Source organism: Sander vitreus, chromosome 11 (assembly GCF_031162955.1).
Source record: "Sander vitreus isolate 19-12246 chromosome 11, sanVit1, whole genome shotgun sequence".
In the NCBI taxonomy this organism is placed as follows: Eukaryota; Metazoa; Chordata; class Actinopteri; order Perciformes; family Percidae; genus Sander; species Sander vitreus.
This window is the reverse complement of record NC_135865.1, coordinates 19,986,088-20,000,910: the sequence shown is the minus strand read 5'-3', so window position 1 is coordinate 20,000,910 and position 14,823 is coordinate 19,986,088. Positions and strand designations below refer to the sequence as shown.

Below are 14,823 nucleotides of genomic sequence, written 5' to 3'. Positions count from 1 at the left end.
GCTTACATGTGAAGTTAGTGGCAGGCTGATACATAAATCCACATACACTGACGCAACTCTGCTCCCATGGGTCTAAGCTTCTATCACTGCCTGAGGGCTGGGAAGGGTGTGACCAAGATGCTGCAAACCAGAGCCTCACACGCTTTCTCTGTTCAAGAACTGAAGGGGGGAAATGTGTACAGCTTGGTTATGCTCACTGTTGACCTTTTGATGTCTATGTCAATATTCTCTCTTTTTTCCCTCTCAGGCTTCTTCCCTCTCTACCCCACCTTCCCCACCTCCCTGGTGGTGACAGAGACGGAGGACATAGGGGTCTGTAATTAGCTGGTTGACCCCGGGGTTGGGTTGTGTGACCCTGGCAGCCGTGAAGCGCAGATCCAGCCTGATCAGATGAGTAGTTCTGAGGGATCAGTGGTTAAAAGACAGCCGCCTCCGCGCCTCAGCCAACACAGTCACATTAGCCACCGCGCCTGAGACGGGCACAGTTACAGGAGCCCAGCTGCCGAGCCCAAACAGAGTCACAAACACCTGTCTGGGTAGAGTACAAACATACAGACACAGGCTTTTCAACATCCACAGACACCGATGCGGCTGCAAAACACACTACCTGCCATCACTCAAGGAGAGGAGGTGGGCGGGTGGGGGGTTGGCTGAGGGGTAACCTGACCCAGGTAGGGGAAGGAGAGGGGAGGGAGGGGATGGGAGGGGAGGGAGGAGCAGTGCTGGCCCTTGGTCAAGTGCCTTGTATTCCACAAACAGCCCGCATCCAGTTACACTCTACCTGAGACGCAGAGCCCGAGGAGAGGATTCAAAGAAAAGCATGTGGACCTCCCTCCCTTTGGTTTGTCTTCTTTGGCTAATGGAGATTTCACTCTTAGAAAATACATTGTGATTTCTTCTCTGAGCATGTATCCAGGGATTTAGTGAAAATCAAGACATGCTCTATTGTTATAAGTCAGTTTATGAATAATTGTGTTTTTTTTCAACTGCAGAAGTATTAAAAGCATTGCTTTGCCGTCGCAGAGGTACCTACGAGCAGGTTGATAATTGGTAAATGTGGCTCAGCTGTCTTTGCTGCCTCCACTGCTCACTACACTAATTAAAAGCAGCGAGATGGGAGAAAGGGAGAGAGTGTCATTAAGGACACGCTGGGAGATGTTCACCTGAGACGGCACAGTCACTGATGCTCCGGGCACATCAGTATGACCTGAACGCCGCCGCTGTTTGAAGTTGTGACAGAGAGAAAGAAAGACAAAAATGTCTGGATCCGAAACTACTGCCCCTTGGGGGAATAAAGAGATAGGAAGAAATAGAGAGGAGAGAGCACATGAAAAGAGAGCGAGGAGATGAAGATATGTAGAGAGACAGGGTAAAGAAAAATTCAGTAGATTGAGAGAAAAAGAAGGAAAGAGGACAGAGAAAGAGCGAAGGGGAGAGTCTCTTCTGCCTCGTCTGTGTGAAAGTTGAGGCCTCCTCTTAAGGATACTTGTTATTTAATCTCACTTTCCGTTTCTCAGCCCTCATTCATTTCTACCTCTTTACCTCTCTCAAGTCATCATGTTTACACAAGCTGTTACTGCCATTTCCCTCTTGTCTAAACCACTGCTGTTTTTCCTCCTTCCCCTCTTTCTTTGTCTTTTTCCTGCTAGTTGGAAATCTGCAAGGCTTGCTCATCGGCGCCAGCCTCTGTTAATCCCCTCCCAAAGCACCTTAGCAACGCTAGGAATTTAGAGATGCTAAAAAAAAAACACACGACGACAACGACAACAACTGTTCTTAACACTGGGCTCATATTGGCAAGAGTGGCCACATCTTGAGATGTGTGTGTGTGTGTGTGTGTGTGTGTGTGTGTGTTTTCCATAAGTAGTTCAGAACAATCTGGAAGGGTGTGATAACCAAGGATCTCTCAAGAGTGTGTGTGTGTGTGTGTGTGTGTGTGTGTGTGTGTGTGCGCGCGTGTGTGCGCGTGTGTGTGCGTCCGAATGTGTGTGTTTGTGTGTGCACAGAGTGGGGGTGTATGTTTATGTGATATAGTTCCTATAACACCAGCAACCTGGTAATCACTGCATGTAGTCACCTGAGATACTCATTATCTAGTCCCTGTACACGTTCTGTCTGTGTCTGTTCACTGAGTTTGTACCTCAGCAAACACAACACACTGCTGGACTCGAGTCTCACAAGTGTTTGTCTTTGTGCGGCTGGTTGCACATACCTGAACAAGTCAATGACAGACCAAGAGGCTGAGCAAGTGGACAAAATATAAATTATCACAGCAAGCGGTGAAACAACTAGTGTTATTACGGGCCTAACTTTGAGGTTAGCAAAATGCCTTGATGAAAAAAAAGTGAGGTCATCATAGCAATTATGCTGTTAGTTATTTTTCATTTGTTGGCTTTTGTGGTTTTCGCACATCAACACAGATCACCCCCCACCTCTCTCTTTCTCTCTACTTAAAATCAATTACTTAGGGGCAATGGTAAAATAATTGAGGGCACATTTAGGCCTTGAAATTAATACATAGTTTAAACATTAAAACTTTCCCATAACTTCTCACTTTGAAATGTTAATTTACTTCCCAAATTGGATGTGAAAAAAAGACAGGAAGCACAATATTTTTGTTATAGGCAGCAATAAAATGTAATTTATTTATTTAATATGTATTCTCTTTTTTTCAGCAAAAGCTAAGACAGTAAACCACACCGTACATTGTAAGTGTATAACTAAGACCTGGCTCACAAGATGACGTTAATCCATGAAGAAAGAATTACTAATAGTAGTTTCTTTTTTGAAAATTTAAAATAGAAATATACATGACATGTAGCTTCATGCACTAGAAAGATGTTAATTGACACCTAAGATGATATGTGAATAATAAATGTTTTCCTTTCAGCTTCTCTTGATGAAATAGGTTTGTGTTTGAATGAAAATGACCTGTTTTATACACTGACTGAGGCTTCTGTTTACTGACACTCTGGTTCCTAGTGCCAGATCAGTACAGGTTTCTTATTGGGCTGGTCACACAGCACATTAAATACACTCACTGCTGTAGAAATATTCATTACAGGCATTTTGATGGATTTTACAAATCTGAAAATGCAGCGGGTTCTTGGAAAACATGCCAACTGAGGGACTAAGAGTATTAAGACAGAGAAGCTGGCTCCAGTGAAAGGGAATGGGAAAGGGGAGCTGGGTGTTTTTTTGTTCTTTGCTGAGATGGGTGAAATATAGGGCTGTGGTTGTTTATTTTTTTTTATTTTTTATTTAACAGCCACATAAGATAAAATAAAATCTCCACATGCTCTGAAATCAGACACTGTATTTAGATACATTAGGCAATAGGAGAAAGGGGTTGTGTAATTAAGGGGTTTAGCACCACATGGGAACGAGTGAATAGAGGAAATTTGGGGCTCTGACTGTCGCTGACATTTTCCTAAAGGTCTCTTCGCCCACAGCACCTATCTTCTAGTGCTTTTCGTAATGATGGCCTGCCAGCAGAGGAGACGAGGTGCTATCTGTTAATCACAGGCCCCACAGTGATCCATGTCCACTGGTGATAGCCATGATGGACAGTTTGCTGGAAGAAAGAAACAGACAGAGAAAGAGGGAGATGGACAAAGAGAGGATATTGATTCGTAGGGATATCAAATGTCAAAAGTCAATAAATTAAGACACAGCAGAACAGAGCAAACAGAACCCTATAGTTTCATATATAGTTTTATAATATAACAAATGCACAATATGTACATGTACTGTATATATTCATAGATAGAAAGAGACACATAAGAACATGGTTCAATTAGCTGAAAATGTAATAGCCAGCAGGTTATCAATTCAATTACAAATTACTAAAATGTATCCCACACTTTGAACAGCCTGATAGCTGACAACAATCTAATGGCTATGGAAACAAATTGAGTAGGGTTATAATCATTAAGAACAATTTATCTGTACCTCTTGAACATATTACTGTGACATACACATCTTTCACTTGTTCCAATCTGACCTATCTAAACGACCCAGTTTGTTGATCACTTGACCCTGCAGAGTTTAAAGGTCAGCCGGTTCAAACACCTATCAGCATGCAGCAGGCACCATAAAACTGCTGTTTCTTATTTGAACTGAGAATGATCACCTGCCACAGGGGAACAGAAATCCTTTACAGCATCTGGTGGGTACGCATGTGTGTGGGCCAGTGATAGATAAACACTGCATGTGTGTTGAACACCACACTCTATTGAGTGAATTGTCGAGTTAGTGAGAGTCAGCGAGAGCATAAGACTGTCGGTGAGCTAGCCAAGCTAACACGATCACAATGACAATACTAACATGCTAAACATGCGTACACATTATATGGGATGGATGGTAGAGATAGGATAGATTAACCTGTTAACATCTTGCATGCATATACGTCATCAAGACGGTTGTAAGATTACAGAGTTGGTCGGAATAAAATACTGTGCATTGACAATATAACACCACATCTATTAAAGGTGCAGGAGGTAACTAACTTTCTGTCATGTTTGCTGAAACTGACCCTATGTTCGAGTAGAACTACATGAAGCAACTACATTTAAAAAAAAAAAAATCCGGCTCCTTTGGCACCACCTACAGCCTGTAGTGCGATTTGCAAAAGTCCACCGCTCCCTGTTCAGATGCACCAATCAGGGCCAGGAGGGGTGTCTAACTGTGTATCAATCACTGCTCATGCACACGCATTCATTCTCCCTTGTGGGGGAGGGGCTTAGGAGACCGTTTTAGGCTTTAGTGGAAAGGGGGGAGGGACTGAGGAGTTGTCGATGTTAAAGATTTTTGGCTAAGTCCTGGATCTTCACAATCCTACCTACAGCACCTTTAAATGTGGGTTTAATTACATTGAACAATTTGGCTGATGTGAGGCGTCCATGTCTGTTTGCGTTTCAGGCACTTTTTAGTGGCAGTTGTGTAACAATTTTCGTAGCAATCCATCCAATAGTTTTTATTAATTTTCATTGCAAATACAATTTTTAACCAAATGAGAGCTATAGTCATTTCTGCCTGTAGTATAGCAAAATCAATACATTTATATTCTTGGAGTTTCAGATTCAGATTTGTTGGATAGAGGTGCAGCAAAATCACCTTAGGAATCAAGTGGAATGTTGACAGACAAGATGAACATCATTTTATTGATCACCTCCCTCCAGAATGTTTTAATTTTGCCACACTCCCAGACACAGGGCATAAATGTTCCTTTAGCCTCATTGCATTTAAAACAAAGGTCAGATATATTACTGTTGTATTTATTCAATTTAACAGGAGTTGTGAATGTCTGCATCAGCCAATTATATTGGAGTAGCTTTAAATTAGAGTTTGCTGTTTTTTTCTGAGATGCGTCACAAGTTTTCTTCCAATCGTTTTCTGAAATGTCCTCTTTTAAGTCCCCCCTCCTCGTCAAGTCTAACTATCGATGTTTCTTTAGAGACACATGCAAGCCAGTTATATAATGATGAAATCAAACCCCTCTCATTGCAATTGTTTGTTATAATTTCTTCTGGATGGGAGTGCAGGAATCCCGACTAATTGGTTTTGCATAGAAGAAATAAAGTTCCTCACTTGGAGATATTTAAAAAAAAAAAAAAATCCTTGGAATGTCATACATTAGAGAGATTTCTTCAAAGGTCCTTAGAATTCCTTCTTTAAAGAAGTCACTTACTTTCCTTATTCCTTTCTTTGCCCATATCTGGAATCCTGCATCCAGCTTGCCTGGTTTAAATGAAACATTGCAACACACTGGGCTGAATTGTGACAGAGAGTCCAATATGTTAATATATTTTTTTACCTCATACCTAACATTAACCATATTAAGAACTATATAATGAGCAGTATGTGTTCTTGAATACTTTAGCTTGGCTGAATACAGGTTCCAATGCCATGGTACCTTAAAAGGAGCCTGACTCTATGTCCATCCAAGACGGGGCATCTCCAAAAGAAAAATAGAACATTATAGTTCTCAATTGTGTTGCTAAATAGTACCAATAAAGAATTGGAATTTTCAGCCCCCCAGTATCAAATGAAAGATACAGCAGAGATAAGCGGATTCGAGGAGTTTTCTTGAAGTTATTTCACTAAAAACAAATGTAGCACTAGAGGAAAAGTCAGGGGATCACTGAAGTCACTTAAGAGGCTTTCACACCTGCCTCATTTAGTTTGGTTGAATTGCACTACTAGAGTTCGTTTTCCCCCTTGGTGCGGTTAGTTTGGGCAGGTGTAAATGCAGCATCACACTCAGATGTCCACCAAACGCTTTCAAATTAACTCTGGAGCTATTTGTTTTTGGCGAAAAGGTGATCCCCCCTAGATGCCCCAACTATTTGTATTCCACAAGTCTGAACTAAATGGCTCCTGTAGTCAGGTGTGCTTTGCAATCTGCGATGCGGCAGAATGTTTCTCTCACAGAAATAGACTGTCCAGCTCGCCTTCAGTCGCATTTCTGTTGACCATGGAGATATAAAATATGCACTACACAGGACCTTCTTCCTGTATTTACTTTCTTGCTCCCGCCCCAGACACATCTGACCAATAAGCGCTGCTTGTGATGCATTTTGGTTTGCTTGGATTTTTCTGTGTGAAACAAAACCGAACCAAGGGGAAACCGCTCCAAGTTTACAAACTCATCAACTGATTCGGACCAGAGCAAACAAACTATAGGTGTGAAAAAGCCCTTAGATACATCATCTGAGAACCATGCACGCCTGTACAAAATGTTGTGTAAATCTATCTTGTAAATGTTGAGATATTTCACTGGGTCAGTGGAAACCTTGACCTGTTGGTGGCGCCAGAGTAAAAGTCGGGATTGGCAAAATCATTAGGATTCATCCTCTGGGGACCATGAATGTCTTAACAAAATTTCATGGCAAGGTTTAATAGTTTTTGAGATACTTCAGTCTGGACCAAAGTGGTGGACCAACCAACAAACATTGCCATCCATACTAGCACAGCGAAAAACAGACACCTACTCACAGAGAAACTGAATTAAAGCATTTCACCTGCTGAAATTATCCATGTTCAAATGGGAGATATGGAAAAACAAAGCAGCAAGAAAGAAAGTAATAGTAGTCTGCAGGAGGCGTCATTACTTTCAAACGATTCTTCCTCAACTCTCATCCATTATTATGAGCCACATGGTTTAATATGTGGGTTATACATTTAGGTCAGTCTGAAAAAAGAATTACTCTTGCAAGCGACAATACAAATTCTGGTTATGCAATTCTGACTCAGGGTCTATTGTGTATGTTAAGTAAGGAACAGGAAGCCACTTCACCTAATTAACATTTTATTCTTAATGTCTGCTTTTGCTCATGGGCACCTGTAGTAGTCCGACCGGCGTTGTCAAACAACCCTTAAGTTTGTTTGTCTACATGTTGAAAGAGAAAAAAAACAGTGAATACTGGGCCAAAGATCCTTCCTTCAAGCATACAAAACAGGAGGATTGCAGAGGATACTTAACACATATGGTGTGACCCCTCCTTGTTGTTCGCTTGCCTCGGATGACTGGTATCAAAGTGTTTGAATGACCTGAAAAAGGCACATGGAGACCCACGCTCCTGTGATAATTCTTCTGATTTACAGCATACGTTTTTAAATGGCAAATGACTGATTTTGCCTTCATAGGAGATACTTCTTTGTTCGTGTGCCTTTTCATGTCACATATTATAGATTTATGTGAGGCCAACAAGGTAGTCTAGTGCGGCTCATTCTCATGCGATCCATGCACCTTCATTATGATACTGGGGGGGACAAGAGGTACCCTCGCTCTAGATATACTGATTACTCGTCCTTGTCTGGCTACTTGTGTTTCTTGCCCTATTGGACTTATTGTTTTGCAACGTACCTGTTCAATGTTAATAGAACTGATGACCAGAGCTACAAAAGTAAAAATCCAAGTTGTAATAAACTCCAGTTTTCCAAGCACACATGCTAGGAGCTGCAGCGCTGTATACAAAAGATATGGGTAAAGTAGAATTTAAATTGACGGCCAGTCACGTTACTGGTCTCATACCACTAATAAAGTTGTGCTAATCACAAGGGGATATGGCAAAAATGGCACACCCAATGGAGAGACATTTGGTTTCGAGAGAGTACCGTTGTTGTGCGGACGGTGCAGAGCAGCAAGACCTGAAAACATCTACCGCCCAAGGCAGATGGTGGCTTCTGCAACTGAGTTTGTGTTTGTGGAGATAATGGAAGTTCGATCATGTCATTCTGTTTTCGTTGCCAGTTTTATTTTGCAACACACAGTGATCTAAAATTGTATCTACGGAATTTTTGTTATATGCAGTTGCTGACTCTCTTGTAGGCTTCAATAAAATACGTACAAATAGAGATAAATAATAGCAACAATATGTTTAAGCTGTTTACATCAATAATGGTGAAAATAATGTTCAGTTAATTCAAATAATTCACTTTATATGACTAAAATTGCATTTTGAGAATAAAAGCCATTTTTCCAGGGAGGTTGGAAAGGAGGCCTTGGCGCACACAATTAATGAGTCCGGCATCTCTTGCATGAACTAGGAGAATAATGAGCTATTAGTCACCAAGCTGTTGTGTGTGGAGGTGAGTGGGGTTATTTGGTAGCACCCACATTATTTAAACACACTGGATCATTGTGCATGATGGCACTTCTTAAACTGGAGGCTGCGGGTTTATCATATACTGTATGTCGTCCTGCTGCCCTCAGATGGCAGCAGGGATTTAAGTGACTGAAAGAGGTTTTCACAGATCAATACAGACTGCTTTACTGAAAATTCCTGCTAATACCACATTTAAATTGTACATGTGATGCTACCTAAAAACAAAATTGTTTATATTTTTTCTGTTTGTGTGGCAAATTTCCTCTTAGTATTTAATTTGCCCTTTTTGACAGAAGAATCACTTCATATTCAGCTGAGAGACATCTGTTGTCAGTGCAATGTCAAAGACTCAATTACCACCTAGTCTGACTCACTGACTGTTGGGATAAAGTCTGCCATTGGCCTCCTATTTGAGCTGGCATTCTCCTCCCCTTCCACTATCTCAGATATCTATTTTGCAAGGGCACTGTCGCTGCATCTAGGGCATTGCGCTGCCCAAGACAATTGTGATTGGTTTAAAGAAATAAAAACAAGCCAGAATGTTTTTCCCCCTATCCCATAATGTTAACTGGTGCAGCCAGACTTTTCTCCAGCGCTGACACAGCGCTGTTAAGATAGGTCTGGCAGTGCGAGACTAATCACCACAAAAAAACACAAAGAACTTAAATGAAATGCCCACTTCTTTGCACCTCTCCTCTCGCCTGTGTGCCATGTGCCACAAAAATACCAAACAGCATTTTAAGGGCAGCAAAAATTAACTTGTCGTTGTGCTGCTTGCGCTAGTTGTAGTGCTGCTATTAAAAGAAATCCCATTCTTACCAGTAGCTCATAGGCGTGTGCAATAAAACATAGCTACCGTCTGTATCTTTGGTTATAAACCTGTGTGTATACTACTGATTTTATTTGCTTAATATGTTCAGCTGCTTATTTTTTTCAGGAAGTGTAACCTTCCTCTGCCACCGAGAAGTCATAGAAGCTTGGGGTGGATGGTTTGGCATATAAAACACACAACTCGGACACTGAAAGCCATACAAAGCGTCTGACTCTGACATTGGAGACTGCTGTTCCTCCTACCAACTGCCAACATTGGTTTCTTTTACACATGATCTTTACCTAATCTTAACCAAGATGTTTATAGTTGCCTACACTTAAACAATAGTATGTTCCTGCAGTACCGGAGGCTGACCGCATTTTCAGGACCTTAGTTTTTTCGGTTACACTTTACTTGAAGGTATCTACATAAGAGTGACATGACACTGTCATGAACGTGTCATAAACATTATAAACAACTCATAAACGTTTATGACATAACGCTTCTTTTAGTAAGTGTAATTTGGTTTTTGTCATGACAAGTTAGGTTAAGATTAAGTTTAAAAAGGTTTTTCCACTCAGATACTACTTTCTGTCTTGCAATTCAACTTAGTTGCTTAGAGTTGCATGTTGGGCAATTTTTGTAATTAGCATACTAAATATAGATGTACTTTTTGAATGTATTTAAATTGAGAACAATATATTAAACACATTTCACAACCCACCCCCCAACAAAGAAAAAAAGCAAGAAAATAAGTCAAAACATTTTTAATTTTGTCAATTTCCACATGAAATACAGACAAACAGGAGAATGACAGTTTTGATTATTTCTTGTCTGCTGTTTCTGTTCTTCACATAAACGAACACTTTCAAGTCTCAATGATTCCTGCGAGAGAGAGAGAGAGACAGAGAGAGAGATGCAAGAAAACAATAGAAATTACATTTTATTAACATTTGACTTTTCCTGACTCCCATATTGTGAAGTAGGTAACAGCACTACCTTTTAATTGAGTGGTCTTCCTTTTTTTCTCATTTGTTTTTCCGATTGTCTGCAGAATTCCTTCACTTCACTGAAATAGTAAGTGGACAACATAATCAGTGATGGGTTATAAAAACACTTAAAAAAGATGCATTCATTACTACTTCTTAATTAAGGTATTAACTTATATTAGTAAATAGTTGATCAAGATTGTATGGCATTGTGTAAAAAACCTGAAATACCTGTGATGATAAAGTATCCCATGTATAACAATTAACGTTAAACATTTCATTTACACTGAAGACAGTGAAGACCAACCCTAAGGACAGGCTTTTATCATCTTGTAGGTGCTGGCTATAATAAATTATTATAGTCATAAAGTTAACAAGTAATATAATACACCTAGTTGCGCTCACCAAAGATAGCTAAAATGTTACGTTTCATTAAACAAATACTTTAGGCTAACAGTTAGCAAGCTATCATAAGCTAACGATGATTGTAACATTAGGAACTTTAAGACTATTAATGTTTACGTTAGTTTAATCACTCACACTTTGGCTAGACAGCTAACGTTACTTTACTGTCCAATTCAAGACACCACACAACGGTTTTCACAGTAACGTTAAACAAATAAAAATAACGTTATTCACAATCAGTAGCTAATGTTACTCACACTTGGCTTGACGTGCTCTTCTTCCATTTTTGGTGGTGATGCGGTCCTGTCACGTCATTATGAATCCCACTCGCTTTCTTTGCAAGACCAGCCCTCTAGTTAGGGTGCTAGAATTGTGATCCTGAAAATGTGGTCGTGAAAGTGCAGCCTCTGGTGGTGCAGCTATTTGCTACTCCACTTAAAGCTGCATAAATACATTTTTGGCCACTTGGGGCAGTGGAACAAGCTGCAAAACAACACGTTATCACCTTATCAAATTGGCAAACAGTTTAGCAAACTTTTGCCTGTCGCCTGAGGGGAAACATTTGGCGCTTTAGCTGCTAAATACTCCACTGTGTTCACCAGTTATAGTCGCTAAATTAGTCCGTCTGCTGTCAGGTGCTGGACAGTTAGTGTACGGGTAGTGGGTTTATCAGAACTAGTTTGATGAAAAAACGTCCTGCTGGGGCTAGAAATAAAGTTGGTGAGAGTAATTGGGCACGATAAACAAACTAGTTAGTTTAAACAGGCAAATTGGCGGGATAGAGATGAGAGAAACTGCAGAGTTCTGTAATAAATTCCGGTGGGTTTGTCACCTCAATTAGATTAACAGAGTTATTTGATCAACTTCTTCCTATAAATATGTTGATTAGTGCAGCTTTAACCATTCTTAAGCACAGAGGTGGCAAATCAAAACTATGAATATTTGTAAGACATAAGGGTTGTTTTGGAAGGCGATGTAGATCAGATGTTGTTCAGACTTGTTGAACACATACAAATGTTGACCTTCTTTAAATATTCTTCAAATATTATAGGAAAAGCAAATTAAATTAACTGAAAGTTATAAATATATCCAGTATGGACACTCTTTTCAGATTGAATATAAAAGCTGCTAATTTTCAGCAGATTTTTCAGAGCACTTTTTTGTTTTATAGTGGCGGCCGGGCTGAAGCTATACCACTGAGGACAACCCCTACATTTCTCCAACATTTTTGGGAATTTGAAGGGTTTAATGACAGTAGGAGTTTACACTCTTTGTTTCAACACATGTTGGGTTTTTGAGATTCTAATACTTTCAGACTAAATGTCTTAAAATCAAAACGTATCAAAAGTATTTTTCACCAGAATTACATTCCTAGAAAAAGCTTTGAAATATTTAGACCATAATAAAGTTTAATATATAAAATATAATTGAACACTTAATAAATAAAAAATTAAATTGTGTGTGTTTTTTTTTTTTTTTAAATAGAGATATTTAATGGCTAGTTAAACTTTCATATGTGGGTGGGTTTGTGCTGGGGGACTTTGGACTCATGACCTCAGTAAAATCCTGGCTGATTGAGAGTCTCCTCTCTTTTCATTCAATGATGGACAGTGAGCCCACTCAGTATGCTGCACCCCAACCCCCTAAACTTCCATCTTCTTCAAACTTATTCTTTCCTTTCTCCTCCTTCCTCGAAAATCTCACCGGTTCCTGTGGAGTGGCTGGTTTTGTGTGGCCCCAGCACTGTCCCGTTTTTATCACTTCTCTGACGGGTTACCCGTCCCCCTCGCACCTGCGCTGCTCCCAGGTCCCTACAGGAATGCGCTGGGGCTTGTAATCGCCATTGTGGGGGCCATTGAGTTGTACGGCTGACTGAAACTTCCCAACCTCACAGCGCGCTGGCCGCTGAATGGGGCTCAGCGTGGGGCGGCTCTCCAAACCACGGCCGCTGCCAAATTCCTACAGTGGCGCTCCACAATCACTCCCACACAGGCCCCGATATACCGCCAGACATGAGGGACGGGGAGGGGGGCGGTGGGACGGGATGGGGTAGTGGTGAGTGTGTGTTGGGCATTTAGATGGAAAAGTCTACATTTAACTCCGAACAAAACCACTTTTTTTGCGGTATCGCCACTCTGGATGGACCTGGCACAAACATCACTTGACTTTTTGTCACTTTTCCATTAGTTATTAAAGTGATTTAGGTTTCAACAATAAACCAAACATATATTTTTCATTTTAATACATCACCTTTTGTCAAAAAGTTCCAGTGCAGATGCTATTCCAACAACGGAGAAATCTGAAAAATAAAAAATAGAAAATAAAAAAGCGTTTGAATGCGTGCCAAAGTTTGAAAATAAAGCAATTTCTCATAACTTTCAGGACATTTGTGCTCCGTTTCGGTGCATTAGGTCTGTGTGCCGGCATATAGCATGGTAGCTGTGGGTAGATAGTCAGCACTGCAGGATTAAGAGGCAGCAAGATTGTTAAACATGTCAACGTGTAATTGCACGATAAGGCCCTTCCGAGGAATTCATTGGCCCAGTTGCTTTCTCTATTCCGCGCTAATCTCGCCCGGCACATTTGCTCTGTGCAATCTGTCTCCATAATCTTCTGTGACAGAGCGGGCGAGGAGAGCAGCCTGCTTGGTAATTTTTTTAGGAAAGGGGGGTAGACGTGGAGAAAATATGCAGAGGCGTGATAAAGTGACGCTAATTATCCCCATTTAGGACAGGGAGTGCAAGGGATCGGGGCTTTACGAGCAACCGAGTGTGCGCTGAAGCTGATGGCCTCCTAGCACGGAATATATCGGTGGCTACAAGATAAGAGTGTCGCACGGTGGAGAGATTTATTGGCCGGTCAGCTAAACACATGAACACGCGCACACAGGCAGACGCGCGTACACACACACACACACACACACACACACACACACACACACACACACACACACACACACACACACCGCTGCGACATATGCCTTTTTACGTTGCACCCTACACTTACCCCTCTTCCACCTCAAGGTGTAATTTATTCGGGTTAAATTTGCCAGAACGCTCCTCTTTTAGCCTGGCGATGCGCCGTGACGCGCTCCGCCTCTCCGGGCTTTCAGTGTTAATCCGCATCTCTTCACATCAACAGATAAGATAGAAACAGATGCAAAACACACGAGGAGGCCATCCCAACCCATACTACGCTACGCGCTGTAGTGCGGAGAGATGTCTATATGCGGATCTTTTGGGTTTTGGAATTTAAACTAATTTCCAGACATTATTCCTCTGATTTTTATTCAACAGATTAATGCGCAGCCAGACGTTACACGCTTTACTGTGAGGCCTAACAGGTTTAATTGACATACCATGCAAGTCTTCATCAGTGTGAAATAGACCCTTTAACTATGTATTTGAGATTAATTGATTTTAAAAAATGCCTAAGTAGGCATACATTTCCCTCATTTGCATGTGTATGGCTATTAGCCTGTATCTATGAGGCCTACAGGCAATCAACATGTACATGTCAAAACCAGCTGCGGTCTGTCAAAAAAAAAAATGACGTCATTTTCAGAACAATTTTTCATTATTTTGAAAAGATTAATAATCTGAACGACATGGGTAACTTTTTTTCTTAAACACGTCTGATCCTCAATGGAGGTGGTTTTGAAAAAAGGTACCAAAAGTCTCCTCAAATCAAACATCTACAGCTTTGAAATTCTGATGAGTCATCAGTAACCCATAAGCTACTTGTCACGAGCGTGCTTGGCCAATGGGACATTTTAGTCCAGTCTGTGCAACAGTTAGCATGTATGGCTTTGGTTGTGCGTGTTGAGGATGTAGCCTATAGGCCTACTGTATGCAATACACCTGGAAGTATTCCATGCTCTGTTTTGTGCAGAATGAAACTGAGTTTTATATTTGGAAGCTGTGGCACTGAGATTTGTTTTCTTCCTTTACAATGACAGACGGTTTATCCCCCCAGTCTCTTTTAGTGGTGATATCAACCATGAATTTAT

General features: G+C 40.9%; 1 long non-coding RNA gene across 1 annotated transcript; it reads right to left on the bottom strand.

Annotated features, from left to right (window-relative positions):
- Nucleotides 1–2,612: 2,612 nt before the first annotated feature.
- LOC144525417 (uncharacterized) lies at nt 2,613–13,260 on the bottom strand. The gene is made up of 2 exons (XR_013502683.1): nt 13,065–13,260; nt 2,613–3,574 (listed from the first exon to the last, which is right to left on the bottom strand). It is a non-coding gene; the product is annotated as an uncharacterized LOC144525417 (long non-coding RNA).
- Between the last annotated feature and the right edge of the window lie 1,563 nt (nt 13,261–14,823).